Raw genomic sequence first — 17,282 nt, 5'->3', positions numbered from 1 at the left:
ACTGAGTATGGGAGCTACAAGAAAGCAGGAAGGCAGACCCCAGCTACAGTAGTAAGTAGGTCCCCATGCAGTCTAGCAGCCAGTACGGTGTCACATTGGCAGCTGCTTTCCTGTGGGAGCTATCTTCAATACCACACTTTTTCTGTTCTGCTCCCATTGAGAAAATACGTGTCTGTTAAGGTATGCCACTGAGTATGGGAGCTACAAGAAAGCAGGAAGGCAGACCCCAGCTACAGTAGTAAGTAGGTCCCCATGCAGTCTATCAGCCAGCACGGTGTCACATTTGCAGCTGCTTTCCTGTGGGAGCTATCTTCAATACCACACTTTTTCTGTTCTGCTCCCATTGAATTAAATACATTTTGTCAGTTAAATTATATAGCTGAGTATGGGAGCTACAAGAAAGCAGGAAGGCAGACCCCAGCTACAGTAGTAAGTAGGTCCCCATGCAGTCTATTAGCCAGCACGGTGTCACATTTGCAGCTGCTTTCCTGTGGGAGCTATCTTCAATACCACACTTTTTCTCCTCAGCTCCCATTGAAAAAATACATGTGTCTGTTAAGGTATATCACTGAGTATAGGAGCTACAAGAAAGCAGGAAGGCAGACCGCAGCTACAGTAGTAAGTAGGTCCCCATGCAGTCTATCAGCCAGCACGGTGTCACATTTCCAGCTGCTTTCCTGTGGGAGCTATCTTCAATACCACACTTTTTCTCCTCAGCTCCCATTGAATTAAATACATTTTGTCAGTTAAATTATATAGCTGAGTATGGGAGCTACAAGAAAGCAGGAAGGCAGACCCCAGCTACAGTAGTAAGTACATTGCCATGCAGTCTATCAGCCAGCACGGTGTCACATTTGCAGCTGCTTTCCTGTGGGAGCTATCTTCAATACCACAGTTTTTCTGTTCTGCTCCCATTGAAAAAATACATGTGTCTGTTAAGGTATACCACTGAATATGGGAGCTACAAGAAAGCAGGAAGGCAGACCCCAGCTACAGTAGTAAGTAGGTCCCCATGCAGTCTATCAGCCTGCACGGTGTCACATTTCCAGCTGCTTTCCTGTGGGAGCTATCTTCAATACCACAGTTTTTATCCTCAGCTCCCATTGAAAAAATACATGTGTATGATAAGTTATGCCACTAAGTATGGGAGCTACAAGAAAGCAGGAAGGCAGACCCCCGCTACAGTAGTAAGTAGGTCCCCATGCAGTCTATCAGCCAGCACGGTGTCACATTTGCAGCTGCTTTCCTGTGGGAGCTATCTTCAATACCACACTTTTTCTGTTCTGCTCCCATTGAATTAAATACATTTTGTCAGTTAAATTATATAGCTGAGTATGGGAGCTACAAGAAAGCAGGAAGGCAGACCCCAGCTACAGTAGTAAGTAGGTCCCCATGCAGTCTATCAGCCTGCATGGTGTCACATTTCCAGCTTCTTTCCTGTGGGAGCTATCTTCAATACCACAGTTTTTATTCTCAGCTCCCATTGAAAAAATACATGTGTATGATAAGTTATGCCACTGAGTATGGGAGCTACAAGAAAGCAGGAAGGCAGACCCCAGCTATAGTAGTAAGTAGGTCCCCATGCAGTCTATCAGCCAGCACGGTGTCACATTTGCAGCTGCTTTCCTGTGGGAGCTATCTTCAATACCACACTTTTTCTGTTCTGCTCCCATTGAATTAAATACATTTTGTCAGTTAAATTTTATAGCTGAGTATGGGAGCTACAAGAAAGCAGGAAGGCAGACCCCAGCTACAGTAGTAAGTAGGTCCCCATGTAGTCTATCAACCAGCACGGTGTCACATTTGCAGCTGCTTTCCTGTGGGAGCTATCTTCAATACCACACTTTTTCTGTTCTGCTCCCATTGAATTAAATACATTTTGTCAGTTAAATTATATAGCTGAGTATGGGAGCTACAAGAAAGCAGGAAGGCAGACCCCAGCTACAGTAGTAAGTAGGTCCCCATGCAGTCTATCAGCCAGCACGGTGTCACATTTGCAGCTGCTTTCCTGTGGGAGCTATCTTCAATACCACACTTTTTCTGTTCTGCTCCCATTGAAAAAATACATGTGTCTGTTAAGTTATGCCACTGAGTATGGGAGCTACAAGAAAGCAGGAAGGCAGACCCCAGCTACAGTAGTAAGTAGGTCCCCATGCAGTCTATCAGCCAGCACGGTGTCACATTGGCAGCTGCTTTCCTGTGGGAGCTATCTTCAATACCACACTTTTTCTGTTCTGCTCCCATTGAGAAAATACGTGTCTGTTAAGGTATGCCACTGAGTATGGGAGCTACAAGAAAGCAGGAAGGCAGACCCCAGCTACAGTAGTAAGTAGGTCCCCATGCAGTCTATCAGCCTGCACGGTGTCACATTTCCAGCTGCTTTCCTGTGGGAGCTATCTTCAATACCACACTTTTTCTCCTCAGCTCCCTTTGAAAAAATACATGTGTCTGTTAAGTTATGCCACTGAGTATGGGAGCTACAAGAAAGCAGGAAGGCAGACCCCAGCTACAGTAGTAAGTAGGTCCCCATGCAGTCTATCAGCCAGCACGGTGTCACATTTGCAGCTGCTTTCCTGTGGGAGCTATCTTCAATACCACACTTTTTCTGTTTTGCTCCCATTGAAAAAAATACATTTTGTCTGTTAAGTTATATAGCTGAGTATGGGAGCTACAAGAAAGCAGGAAGGCAGACCCCAGCTACAGTAGTAAGTAGGTCCCCATGCAGTCTATCAGCCAGCACGGTGTCACATTTGCAGCTGCTTTCCTGTGGGAGCTATCTTCAATACCACAGTTTTTATCCTCAGCTCCCTTTGAGAAAATACATGTGTCTGTTAAGTTATGCCACTGAGTATGGGAGCTACAAGAAAGCAGGAAGGCAGACCCCAGCTACAGTAGTAAGTAGGTCCCCATGCAGTCTAGCAGCCAGTACGGTGTCACATTGGCAGCTGCTTTCCTGTGGGAGCTATCTTCAATACCACACTTTTTCTGTTCTGCTCCCATTGAGAAAATACGTGTCTGTTAAGGTATGCCACTGAGTATGGGAGCTACAAGAAAGCAGGAAGGCAGACCCCAGCTACAGTAGTAAGTAGGTCCCCATGCAGTCTATCAGCCAGCACGGTGTCACATTTGCAGCTGCTTTCCTGTGGGAGCTATCTTCAATACCACACTTTTTCTGTTCTGCTCCCATTGAATTAAATACATTTTGTCAGTTAAATTATATAGCTGAGTATGGGAGCTACAAGAAAGCAGGAAGGCAGACCCCAGCTACAGTAGTAAGTAGGTCCCCATGCAGTCTATTAGCCAGCACGGTGTCACATTTGCAGCTGCTTTCCTGTGGGAGCTATCTTCAATACCACACTTTTTCTCCTCAGCTCCCATTGAAAAAATACATGTGTCTGTTAAGGTATATCACTGAGTATAGGAGCTACAAGAAAGCAGGAAGGCAGACCCCAGCTACAGTAGTAAGTAGGTCCCCATGCAGTCTATCAGCCAGCACGGTGTCACATTTCCAGCTGCTTTCCTGTGGGAGCTATCTTCAATACCACACTTTTTCTCCTCAGCTCCCATTGAATTAAATACATTTTGTCAGTTAAATTATATAGCTGAGTATGGGAGCTACAAGAAAGCAGGAAGGCAGACCCCAGCTACAGTAGTAAGTACATTGCCATGCAGTCTATCAGCCAGCACGGTGTCACATTTGCAGCTGCTTTCCTGTGGGAGCTATCTTCAATACCACAGTTTTTCTGTTCTGCTCCCATTGAAAAAATACATGTGTCTGTTAAGGTATACCACTGAATATGGGAGCTACAAGAAAGCAGGAAGGCAGACCCCAGCTACAGTAGTAAGTAGGTCCCCATGCAGTCTATCAGCCTGCACGGTGTCACATTTCCAGCTGCTTTCCTGTGGGAGCTATCTTCAATACCACAGTTTTTATCCTCAGCTCCCATTGAAAAAATACATGTGTATGATAAGTTATGCCACTAAGTATGGGAGCTACAAGAAAGCAGGAAGGCAGACCCCCGCTACAGTAGTAAGTAGGTCCCCATGCAGTCTATCAGCCAGCACGGTGTCACATTTGCAGCTGCTTTCCTGTGGGAGCTATCTTCAATACCACACTTTTTCTGTTCTGCTCCCATTGAATTAAATACATTTTGTCAGTTAAATTATATAGCTGAGTATGGGAGCTACAAGAAAGCAGGAAGGCAGACCCCAGCTACAGTAGTAAGTAGGTCCCCATGTAGTCTATCAACCAGAACGGTGTCACATTTGCAGCTGCTTTCCTGTGGGAGCTATCTTCAATACCACACTTTTTCTGTTCTGCTCCCATTGAATTAAATACATTTTGTCAGTTAAATTATATAGCTGAGTATGGGAGCTACAAGAAAGCAGGAAGGCAGACCCCAGCTACAGTAGTAAGTAGGTCCCCATGCAGTCTATCAGCCAGCACGGTGTCACATTTGCAGCTGCTTTCCTGTGGGAGCTATCTTCAATACCACACTTTTTCTGTTCTGCTCCCATTGAAAAAATACATGTGTCTGTTAAGTTATGCCACTGAGTATGGGAGCTACAAGAAAGCAGGAAGGCAGACCCCAGCTACAGTAGTAAGTAGGTCCCCATGTAGTCTAGCAGCCAGCACGGTGTCACATTTACAGCTGCTTTCCTGTGGGAGCTATCTTCAATACCACACTTTTTCTCCTCAGCTCCCATTGAGAAAATAAATGTGTCTGATAACTTATGCCACTGAGTATGGGAGCTACAAGAAAGCAGGAAGGCAGACCCCAGCTACAGTAGTAAGTAGGTCCCCATGCAGTCTATCAGCCAGCACGGTGTCACATTTGCACATGCTTTCCTGTGGGAGCTATCTTCAATACCACACTTTTTCTCCTCAGCTCCCATTGAAAAAATGCATGTGTCTGTTAAGATATACCGCTGAGTATGGGAGCTACAAGAAAGCAGGAAGGCAGACCCCAGCTACAGTAGTAAGTAGGTCGCCATGCAGTCTATCAGCCAGCACGGTGTCACATTTGCAGCTGCTTTCCTGTGGGAGCTCTCTTCCATACAACACTTTCTCTGTTCAACTCCTATTGAAAAAATACATGTGTCTGTTAAGTTATGCCACGGAGTATGGGAGCTACAAGAAAGCAGGAAGGCGGACCCCAGCTACAGTAGTAAGTAGGTCCCCATGCAGTCTATCAGCCAGCACGGTGTCACATTTGCAGCTGCTTTCCTGTGGGAGCTATCTTCAATACCACGCTTTTTATCCTCAGCTCCCATTGAAAAAATACATGTGTATGATAAGTTATGCCACTGAGTATGGGAGCTACAAAAAAGCAGGAAGGCAGACCCCAGCTACAGTAGTAAGTAGGTCCCCATGCAGTCTATCAGCCAGCACGGTGTCACATTTGCAGCTGCTTTCCTGTGGGAGCTATCTTCAATACCACACTTTTTCTGTTCTGCTCCCATTGAAAAAAATACATTTTGTCTGTTAAGTTATGCCACTGAGTATGGGAGCTACAAGAAAGCAGGAAGGCAGACCCCAGCTACAGTAGTAAGTAGGTCCCCATGCAGTCTATCAGCCAGCACGGTGTCACATTTGCAGCTGCTTTCCTGTGGGAGCTATCTTCAATACCACACTTTTTCTGTTCTGCTCCCATTGAATTAAATACATTTTGTCAGTTAAATTATATAGCTGAGTATGGGAGCTACAAGAAAGCAGGAAGGCAGACCCCAGCTACAGTAGTAAGTAGGTCCCCATGTAGTCTATCAACCAGCACGGTGTCACATTTGCAGCTGCTTTCCTGTGGGAGCTATCTTCAATACCACACTTTTTCTGTTCTGCTCCCATTGCATTAAATACATTTTGTCAGTTAAATTATATAGCTGAGTATGGGAGCTACAAGAAAGCAGGAAGGCAGACCCCAGCTACAGTAGTAAGTAGGTCCCCATGCAGTCTATCAGCCAGCACGGTGTCACATTTGCAGCTGCTTTCCTGTGGGAGCTATCTTCAATACCACACTTTTTCTGTTCTGCTCCCATTGAAAAAAATACATTTTGTCTGTTAAGTTATGCCACTGAGTATGGGAGCTACAAGAAAGCAGGAAGGCAGACCCCAGCTACAGTAGTAAGTAGGTCCCCATGCAGTCTATCAGCCAGCACGGTGTCACATTTGCAGCTGCTTTCCTGTGGGAGCTATCTTCAATACCACACTTTTTCTGTTCTGCTCCCATTGAATTAAATACATTTTGTCAGTTAAATTATATAGCTGAGTATGGGAGCTACAAGAAAGCAGGAAGGCAGACCCCAGCTACAGTAGTAAGTAGGTCCCCATGTAGTCTATCAACCAGCACGGTGTCACATTTGCAGCTGCTTTCCTGTGGGAGCTATCTTCAATACCACACTTTTTCTGTTCTGCTCCCATTGAATTAAATACATTTTGTCAGTTAAATTATATAGCTGAGTATGGGAGCTACAAGAAAGCAGGAAGGCAGACCCCAGCTACAGTAGTAAGTAGGTCCCCATGCAGTCTATCAGCCAGCACGGTGTCACATTTGCAGCTGCTTTCCTGTGGGAGCTATCTTCAATACCACACTTTTTCTGTTCTGCTCCCATTGAAAAAATACATGTGTCTGTTAAGTTATGCCACTGAGTATGGGAGCTACAAGAAAGCAGGAAGGCAGACCCCAGCTACAGTAGTAAGTAGGTCCCCATGTAGTCTAGCAGCCAGCACGGTGTCACATTTGCAGCTGCTTTCCTGTGGGAGCTATCTTCAATACCACACTTTTTCTGTTCTGCTCCCATTGAAAAAAATACATTTTGTCTGTTAAGTTATATAGCTGAGTATGGGAGCTACAAGAAAGCAGGAAGGCAGACCCCAGCTACAGTAGTAAGTAGGTCCCCATGCAGTCTATCAGCCAGCACGGTGTCACATTTGCAGCTGCTTTCCTGTGGGAGCTATCTTCAATACCACAGTTTTTATCCTCAGCTCCCTTTGACAAAATACATGTGTCTGTTAAGTTATGCCACTGAGTATGGGAGCTACAAGAAAGCAGGAAGGCAGACCCCAGCTACAGTAGTAAGTAGGTCCCCATGCAGTCTATCAGCCAGTACGGTGTCACATTTGCAGCTGCTTTCCTGTGGGAGCTATCTTCAATACCACACTTTTTCTGTTCTGCTCCCATTGAGAAAATACGTGTCTGTTAAGGTATGCCACTGAGTATGGGAGCTACAAGAAAGCAGGAAGGCAGACCCCAGCTACAGTAGTAAGTAGGTCCCCATGCAGTCTATCAGCCAGCACGGTGTCACATTTGCAGCTGCTTTCCTGTGGGAGCTATCTTCAATACCACACTTTTTCTGTTCTGCTCCCATTGAATTAAATACATTTTGTCAGTTAAATTATATAGCTGAGTATGGGAGCTACAAGAAAGCAGGAAGGCAGACCCCAGCTACAGTAGTAAGTAGGTCCCCATGCAGTCTATTAGCCAGCACGGTGTCACATTTGCAGCTGCTTTCCTGTGGGAGCTATCTTCAATACCACACTTTTTCTCCTCAGCTCCCATTGAAAAAATACATGTGTCTGTTAAGGTATATCACTGAGTATAGGAGCTACAAGAAAGCAGGAAGGCAGACCCCAGCTACAGTAGTAAGTAGGTCCCCATGCAGTCTATCAGCCAGCACGGTGTCACATTTCCAGCTGCTTTCCTGTGGGAGCTATCTTCAATACCACACTTTTTCTCCTCAGCTCCCATTGAATTAAATACATTTTGTCAGTTAAATTATATAGCTGAGTATGGGAGCTACAAGAAAGCAGGAAGGCAGACCCCAGCTACAGTAGTAAGTAGATTGCCATGCAGTCTATCAGCCAGCACGGTGTCACATTTGCAGCTGCTTTCCTGTGGGAGCTATCTTCAATACCACAGTTTTTCTGTTCTGCTCCCATTGAAAAAATACATGTGTCTGTTAAGGTATACCACTGAATATGGGAGCTACAAGAAAGCAGGAAGGCAGACCCCAGCTACAGTAGTAAGTAGGTCCCCATGCAGTCTATCAGCCTGCACGGTGTCACATTTCCAGCTGCTTTCCTGTGGGAGCTATCTTCAATACCACAGTTTTTATCCTCAGCTCCCATTGAAAAAATACATGTGTATGATAAGTTATGCCACTAAGTATGGGAGCTACAAGAAAGCAGGAAGGCAGACCCCAGCTACAGTAGTAAGTAGGTCCCCATGCAGTCTATCAGCCAGCACGGTGTCAAATTTGCAGCTGCTTTCCTGTGGGAGCTATCTTCAATACCACACTTTTTCTGTTCTGCTCCCATTGAATTAAATACATTTTGTCAGTTAAATTATATAGCTGAGTATGGGAGCTACAAGAAAGCAGGAAGGCAGACCCCAGCTACAGTAGTAAGTAGGTCCCCATGCAGTCTATCAGCCTGCATGGTGTCACATTTCCAGCTTCTTTCCTGTGGGAGCTATCTTCAATACCACAGTTTTTATTCTCAGCTCCCATTGAAAAAATACATGTGTATGATAAGTTATGCCACTGAGTATGGGAGCTACAAGAAAGCAGGAAGGCAGACCCCAGCTATAGTAGTAAGTAGGTCCCCATGCAGTCTATCAGCCAGCACGGTGTCACATTTGCAGCTGCTTTCCTGTGGGAGCTATCTTCAATACCACACTTTTTCTGTTCTGCTCCCATTGAATTAAATACATTTTGTCAGTTAAATTATATAGCTGAGTATGGGAGCTACAAGAAAGCAGGAAGGCAGACCCCAGCTACAGTAGTAAGTAGGTCCCCATGCAGTCTATCAGCCAGCACGGTGTCACATTTGCAGCTGCTTTCCTGTGGGAGCTATCTTCAATACCACACTTTTTCTGTTATGCTCCCATTGAAAAAAATACATTTTGTCTCTTAAGTTATGCCACTGAGTATGGGAGCTACAAGAAAGCAGGAAGGCAGACCCCAGCTACAGTAGTAAGTAGGTCCCCATGCAGTCTATCAGCCAGCACGGTGTCACATTTGCAGCTGCTTTCCTGTGGGAGCTATCTTCAATACCACACTTTTTCTCCTCAGCTCCCTTTGAAAAAATACATGTGTCTGTTAAGTTATGCAACTGAGTATGGGAGCTACAAGAAAGCAGGAAGGCAGACCCCAGCTACAGTAGTAAGTAGGTCCCCATGCAGTCTATCAGCCAGCACGGTGTCACATTTGCAGCTGCTTTCCTGTGGGAGCTATCTTCAATACCACACTTTTTCTGTTCTGCTCCCATTGAATTAAATACATTTTGTCAGTTAAATTATATAGCTGAGTATGGGAGCTACAAGAAAGCAGGAAGGCAGACCCCAGCTACAGTAGTAAGTAGGTCCCCATGCAGTCTATCAGCCAGCACGGTGTCACATTTGCAGCTGCTTTCCTGTGGGAGCTATCTTCAATACCACACTTTTTCTGTTCTGCTCCCATTGAAAAAATACATGTGTCTGTTAAGTTATGCCACTGAGTATGGGAGCTACAAGAAAGCAGGAAGGCAGACCCCAGCTACAGTAGTAAGTAGGTCCCCATGTAGTCTAGCAGCCAGCACGGTGTCACATTTGCAGCTGCTTTCCTGTGGGAGCTATCTTCAATACCACACTTTTTCTCCTCAGCTCCCATTGAGAAAATAAATGTGTCTGATAAGTTATGCCACTGAGTATGGGAGCTACAAGAAAGCAGGAAGGCAGACCCCAGCTACAGTAGTAAGTAGGTCGCCATGCAGTCTATCAGCCAGCACGGTGTCACATTTGCAGCTGCTTTCCTGTGGGAGCTCTCTTCCATACCACACTTTCTCTGTTCAACTCCTATTGAAAAAATACATGTGTCTGTTAAGTTATGCCACGGAGTATGGGAGCTACAAGAAAGCAGGAAGGCAGACCCCAGCTACAGTAGTAAGTAGGTCCCCATGCAGTCTATCAGCCAGCACGGTGTCACATTTGCAGCTGCTTTCCTGTGGGAGCTATCTTCAATACCACGCTTTTTATCCTCAGCTCCCATTGAAAAAATACATGTGTATGATAAGTTATGCCACTGAGTATGGGAGCTACAAGAAAGCAGGAAGGCAGACCCCAGCTACAGTAGTAAGTAGGTCCCCATGCAGTCTATCAGCCAGCACGGTGTCACATTTGCAGCTGCTTTCCTGTGGGAGCTATCTTCAATACCACACTTTTTCTGTTCTGCTCCCATTGAAAAAAATACATTTTGTCTCTTAAGTTATGCCACTGAGTATGGGAGCTACAAGAAAGCAGGAAGGCAGACCCCAGCTACAGTAGTAAGTAGGTCCCCATGCAGTCTATCAGCCAGCACGGTGTCACATTTCCAGCTGCTTTCCTGTGGGAGCTATCTTCAATACCACACTTTTTCTGTTCTGCTCCCATTGAATTAAATACATTTTGTCAGTTAAATTATATAGCTGAGTATGGGAGCTACAAGAAAGCAGGAAGGCAGACCCCAGCTACAGTAGTAAGTAGGTCCCCATGCAGTCTATCAACCAGCACGGTGTCACATTTGCAGCTGCTTTCCTGTGGGAGCTATCTTCAATACCACACTTTTTCTGTTCTGCTCCCATTGAATTAAATACATTTTGTCAGTTAAATTATATAGCTGAGTATGGGAGCTACAAGAAAGCAGGAAGGCAGACCCCAGCTACAGTAGTAAGTAGGTCCCCATGCAGTCTATCAGCCAGCACGGTGTCACATTTGCAGCTGCTTTCCTGTGGGAGCTATCTTCAATACCACACTTTTTCTGTTCTGCTCCCATTGAAAAAATACATGTGTCTGTTAAGTTATGCCACTGAGTATGGGAGCTACAAGAAAGCAGGAAGGCAGACCCCAGCTACAGTAGTAAGTAGGTCCCCATGTAGTCTAGCAGCCAGCACGGTGTCACATTTGCAGCTGCTTTCCTGTGGGAGCTATCTTCAATACCACACTTTTTCTCCTCAGCTCCCATTGAGAAAATAAATGTGTCTGATAAGTTATGCCACTGAGTATGGGAGCTACAAGAAAGCAGGAAGGCAGACCCCAGCTACAGTAGTAAGTAGGTCCCCATGCAGTCTATCAGCCAGCACGGTGTCACATTTGCACATGCTTTCCTGTGGGAGCTATCTTCAATACCACACTTTTTCTCCTCAGCTCCCATTGAAAAAATGCATGTGTCTGTTAAGATATACCGCTGAGTATGGGAGCTACAAGAAAGCAGGAAGGCAGACCCCAGCTACAGTAGTAAGTAGGTCGCCATGCAGTCTATCAGCCAGCACGGTGTCACATTTGCAGCTGCTTTCCTGTGGGAGCTCTCTTCCATACCACACTTTCTCTGTTCAACTCCTATTGAAAAAATACATGTGTCTGTTAAGTTATGCCACGGAGTATGGGAGCTACAAGAAAGCAGGAAGGCAGACCCCAGCTACAGTAGTAAGTAGGTCCCCATGCAGTCTATCAGCCAGCACGGTGTCACATTTGCAGCTGCTTTCCTGTGGGAGCTATCTTCAATACCACGCTTTTTATCCTCAGCTCCCATTGAAAAAATACATGTGTATGATAAGTTATGCCACTGAGTATGGGAGCTACAAGAAAGCAGGAAGGCAGACCCCAGCTACAGTAGTAAGTAGGTCCCCATGCAGTCTATCAGCCAGCACGGTGTCACATTTGCAGCTGCTTTCCTGTGGGAGCTATCTTCAATACCACACTTTTTCTGTTCTGCTCCCATTGAGAAAATACATGTGTCTGTTAAGGTATACCACTGAGTATGGGAGCTACAAGAAAGCAGGAAGGCAGACCCCAGCTACAGTAGTAAGTAGGTCCCCATGCAGTCTATCAGCCAGCACGGTGTCACATTTGCAGCTGCTTTCCTGTGGGAGCTATCTTCAATACCACACTTTTTCTCCTCAGCTCCCATTGAAAAAATACATGTGTATGATAAGTTATGCCACTGAGTATGGGAGCTACAAGAAAGCAGGAAGGCAGACCCCAGCTACAGTAGTAAGTAGGTCCCCATGCAGTCTATCAGCCAGCACGGTGTCACATTTGCAGCTGCTTTCCTGTGGGAGCTATCTTCAATACCACAGTTTTTCTGTTCTGCTCCCATTGAATTAAATACATTTTGTCAGTTAAATTATATAGCTGAGTATGGGAGCTACAAGAAAGCAGGAAGGCAGACCCCAGCTACAGTAGTAAGTAGGTCCCCATGCAGTCTATCAGCCAGCACGGTGTCACATTTCCAGCTGCTTTCCTGTGGGAGCTATCTTCAATACCACAGTTTTAATCCTCAGCTCCCTTTGAAAAACTACATGTGTCTGTTAAGTTATGCCACTGAGTATGGGAGCTACAAGAAAGCAGGAAGGCAGACCCCAGCTACAGTAGTAAGTAGGTCCCAATGCAGTCTAGCAGCCAGCACGGTGTCACATTTGCAGCTGCTTTCCTGTGGGAGCTATCTTCAATACCACACTTTTTCTGTTCTGCTCCCATTGAAAAAATACATGTGTATGATAAGTTATGCTACTGAGTATGGGAGCTACAAGAAAGCAGGAAGGCAGACCCCAGCTACAGTAGTAAGTAGGTCCCCATGCAGTCTATCAGCCAGCACGGTGTCACATTTGCAGCTGCTTTCCTGTGGGAGCTATCTTCAATACCACACTTTTTCTCCTCAGCTCCCATTGAAAAAATACATGTGTCTGTTAAGGTATACCACTGAGTATGGGAGCTACAGGAAAGCAGGAAGGCAGACCCCAGCTACAGTAGTAAGTAGGTTGCCATGCAGTCTATCAGCCAGCACGGTGTCACATTTGCAGCTGCTTTCCTGTGGGAGCTATCTTCAATACCACACTTTTTCTCCTCAGCTCCCATTAAAAAAATACATGTGTCTGTTAAGGTATACCACTGAGTATGGGAGCTACAAGAAAGCAGGAAGGCAGACCCCAGCTACAGTAGTAAGTAGGTCCCCATGCAGTCTATCAGCCAGCACGGTGTCACATTTGCAGCTGCTTTCCTGTGGGAGCTATCTTCAATACCACACTTTTTCTCCTCAGCTCCCTTTGAAAAAATACATGTGTCTGTTAAGTTATGCAACTGAGTATGGGAGCTACAAGAAAGCAGGAAGGCAGACCCCAGCTACAGTAGTAAGTAGGTCCCCATGCAGTCTATCAGCCAGCACGGTGTCACATTTGCAGCTGCTTTCCTGTGGGAGCTATCTTCAATACCACACTTTTTCTGTTCTGCTCCCATTGAATTAAATACATTTTGTCAGTTAAATTATATAGCTGAGTATGGGAGCTACAAGAAAGCAGGAAGGCAGACCCCAGCTACAGTAGTAAGTAGGTCCCCATGCAGTCTATCAGCCAGCACGGTGTCACATTTGCAGCTGCTTTCCTGTGGGAGCTATCTTCAATACCACACTTTTTCTGTTCTGCTCCCATTGAAAAAATACATGTGTCTGTTAAGTTATGCCACTGAGTATGGGAGCTACAAGAAAGCAGGAAGGCAGACCCCAGCTACAGTAGTAAGTAGGTCCCCATGTAGTCTAGCAGCCAGCACGGTGTCACATTTGCAGCTGCTTTCCTGTGGGAGCTATCTTCAATACCACACTTTTTCTCCTCAGCTCCCATTGAGAAAATAAATGTGTCTGATAAGTTATGCCACTGAGTATGGGAGCTACAAGAAAGCAGGAAGGCAGACCCCAGCTACAGTAGTAAGTAGGTCGCCATGCAGTCTATCAGCCAGCACGGTGTCACATTTGCAGCTGCTTTCCTGTGGGAGCTCTCTTCCATACCACACTTTCTCTGTTCAACTCCTATTGAAAAAATACATGTGTCTGTTAAGTTATGCCACGGAGTATGGGAGCTACAAGAAAGCAGGAAGGCAGACCCCAGCTACAGTAGTAAGTAGGTCCCCATGCAGTCTATCAGCCAGCACGGTGTCACATTTGCAGCTGCTTTCCTGTGGGAGCTATCTTCAATACCACGCTTTTTATCCTCAGCTCCCATTGAAAAAATACATGTGTATGATAAGTTATGCCACTGAGTATGGGAGCTACAAGAAAGCAGGAAGGCAGACCCCAGCTACAGTAGTAAGTAGGTCCCCATGCAGTCTATCAGCCAGCACGGTGTCACATTTGCAGCTGCTTTCCTGTGGGAGCTATCTTCAATACCACACTTTTTCTGTTCTGCTCCCATTGAAAAAAATACATTTTGTCTCTTAAGTTATGCCACTGAGTATGGGAGCTACAAGAAAGCAGGAAGGCAGACCCCAGCTACAGTAGTAAGTAGGTCCCCATGCAGTCTATCAGCCAGCACGGTGTCACATTTCCAGCTGCTTTCCTGTGGGAGCTATCTTCAATACCACACTTTTTCTGTTCTGCTCCCATTGAATTAAATACATTTTGTCAGTTAAATTATATAGCTGAGTATGGGAGCTACAAGAAAGCAGGAAGGCAGACCCCAGCTACAGTAGTAAGTAGGTCCCCATGCAGTCTATCAACCAGCACGGTGTCACATTTGCAGCTGCTTTCCTGTGGGAGCTATCTTCAATACCACACTTTTTCTGTTCTGCTCCCATTGAATTAAATACATTTTGTCAGTTAAATTATATAGCTGAGTATGGGAGCTACAAGAAAGCAGGAAGGCAGACCCCAGCTACAGTAGTAAGTAGGTCCCCATGCAGTCTATCAGCCAGCACGGTGTCACATTTGCAGCTGCTTTCCTGTGGGAGCTATCTTCAATACCACACTTTTTCTGTTCTGCTCCCATTGAAAAAATACATGTGTCTGTTAAGTTATGCCACTGAGTATGGGAGCTACAAGAAAGCAGGAAGGCAGACCCCAGCTACAGTAGTAAGTAGGTCCCCATGTAGTCTAGCAGCCAGCACGGTGTCACATTTGCAGCTGCTTTCCTGTGGGAGCTATCTTCAATACCACACTTTTTCTCCTCAGCTCCCATTGAGAAAATAAATGTGTCTGATAAGTTATGCCACTGAGTATGGGAGCTACAAGAAAGCAGGAAGGCAGACCCCAGCTACAGTAGTAAGTAGGTCCCCATGCAGTCTATCAGCCAGCACGGTGTCACATTTGCACATGCTTTCCTGTGGGAGCTATCTTCAATACCACACTTTTTCTCCTCAGCTCCCATTGAAAAAATGCATGTGTCTGTTAAGATATACCGCTGAGTATGGGAGCTACAAGAAAGCAGGAAGGCAGACCCCAGCTACAGTAGTAAGTAGGTCGCCATGCAGTCTATCAGCCAGCACGGTGTCACATTTGCAGCTGCTTTCCTGTGGGAGCTCTCTTCCATACCACACTTTCTCTGTTCAACTCCTATTGAAAAAATACATGTGTCTGTTAAGTTATGCCACGGAGTATGGGAGCTACAAGAAAGCAGGAAGGCAGACCCCAGCTACAGTAGTAAGTAGGTCCCCATGCAGTCTATCAGCCAGCACGGTGTCACATTTGCAGCTGCTTTCCTGTGGGAGCTATCTTCAATACCACGCTTTTTATCCTCAGCTCCCATTGAAAAAATACATGTGTATGATAAGTTATGCCACTGAGTATGGGAGCTACAAGAAAGCAGGAAGGCAGACCCCAGCTACAGTAGTAAGTAGGTCCCCATGCAGTCTATCAGCCAGCACGGTGTCACATTTGCAGCTGCTTTCCTGTGGGAGCTATCTTCAATACCACACTTTTTCTGTTCTGCTCCCATTGAATTAAATACATTTTGTCAGTTAAATTATATAGCTGAGTATGGGAGCTACAAGAAAGCAGGAAGGCAGACCCCAGCTACAGTAGTAAGTAGGTCCCCATGCAGTCTATCAGCCAGCACGGTGTCACATTTGCAGCTGCTTTCCTGTGGGAGCTATCTTCAATACCACACTTTTTCTGTTCTGCTCCCATTGAGAAAATACATGTGTCTGTTAAGGTATACCACTGAGTATGGGAGCTACAAGAAAGCAGGAAGGCAGACCCCAGCTACAGTAGTAAGTAGGTCCCCATGCAGTCTATCAGCCAGCACGGTGTCACATTTGCAGCTGCTTTCCTGTGGGAGCTATCTTCAATACCACACTTTTTCTCCTCAGCTCCCATTGAAAAAATACATGTGTATGATAAGTTATGCCACTGAGTATGGGAGCTACAAGAAAGCAGGAAGGCAGACCCCAGCTACAGTAGTAAGTAGGTCCCCATGCAGTCTATCAGCCAGCACGGTGTCACATTTGCAGCTGCTTTCCTGTGGGAGCTATCTTCAATACCACAGTTTTTCTGTTCTGCTCCCATTGAATTAAATACATTTTGTCAGTTAAATTATATAGCTGAGTATGGGAGCTACAAGAAAGCAGGAAGGCAGACCCCAGCTACAGTAGTAAGTAGGTCCCCATGCAGTCTATCAGCCAGCACGGTGTCACATTTCCAGCTGCTTTCCTGTGGGAGCTATCTTCAATACCACAGTTTTAATCCTCAGCTCCCTTTGAAAAACTACATGTGTCTGTTAAGTTATGCCACTGAGTATGGGAGCTACAAGAAAGCAGGAAGGCAGACCCCAGCTACAGTAGTAAGTAGGTCCCAATGCAGTCTAGCAGCCAGCACGGTGTCACATTTGCAGCTGCTTTCCTGTGGGAGCTATCTTCAATACCACACTTTTTCTGTTCTGCTCCCATTGAAAAAATACATGTGTATGATAAGTTATGCTACTGAGTATGGGAGCTACAAGAAAGCAGGAAGGCAGACCCCAGCTACAGTAGTAAGTAGGTCCCCATGCAGTCTATCAGCCAGCACGGTGTCACATTTGCAGCTGCTTTCCTGTGGGAGCTATCTTCAATACCACACTTTTTCTCCTCAGCTCCCATTGAAAAAATACATGTGTCTGTTAAGGTATACCACTGAGTATGGGAGCTACAGGAAAGCAGGAAGGCAGACCCCAGCTACAGTAGTAAGTAGGTTGCCATGCAGTCTATCAGCCAGCACGGTGTCACATTTGCAGCTGCTTTCCTGTGGGAGCTATCTTCAATACCACACTTTTTCTCCTCAGCTCCCATTAAAAAAATACATGTGTCTGTTAAGGTATACCACTGAGTATGGGAGCTACAAGAAAGCAGGAAGGCAGACCCCAGCTACAGTAGTAAGTAGGTCCCCATGCAGTCTATCAGCCAGCACGGTGTCACATTTGCAGCTGCTTTCCTGTGGGAGCTATCTTCAATACCACACTTTTTCTGTTCTGCTCCCATTGAAAAAATACATGTGTCTGTTAAGTTATGCCACTGAGTATGGGAGCTACAAGAAAG

Source organism: Colius striatus, unplaced genomic scaffold (genome assembly GCF_028858725.1).
Source record: "Colius striatus isolate bColStr4 unplaced genomic scaffold, bColStr4.1.hap1 scaffold_34, whole genome shotgun sequence".
In the NCBI taxonomy this organism is placed as follows: domain Eukaryota; kingdom Metazoa; phylum Chordata; class Aves; order Coliiformes; family Coliidae; genus Colius; species Colius striatus.
This window is presented reverse-complemented; position numbering follows the sequence as displayed.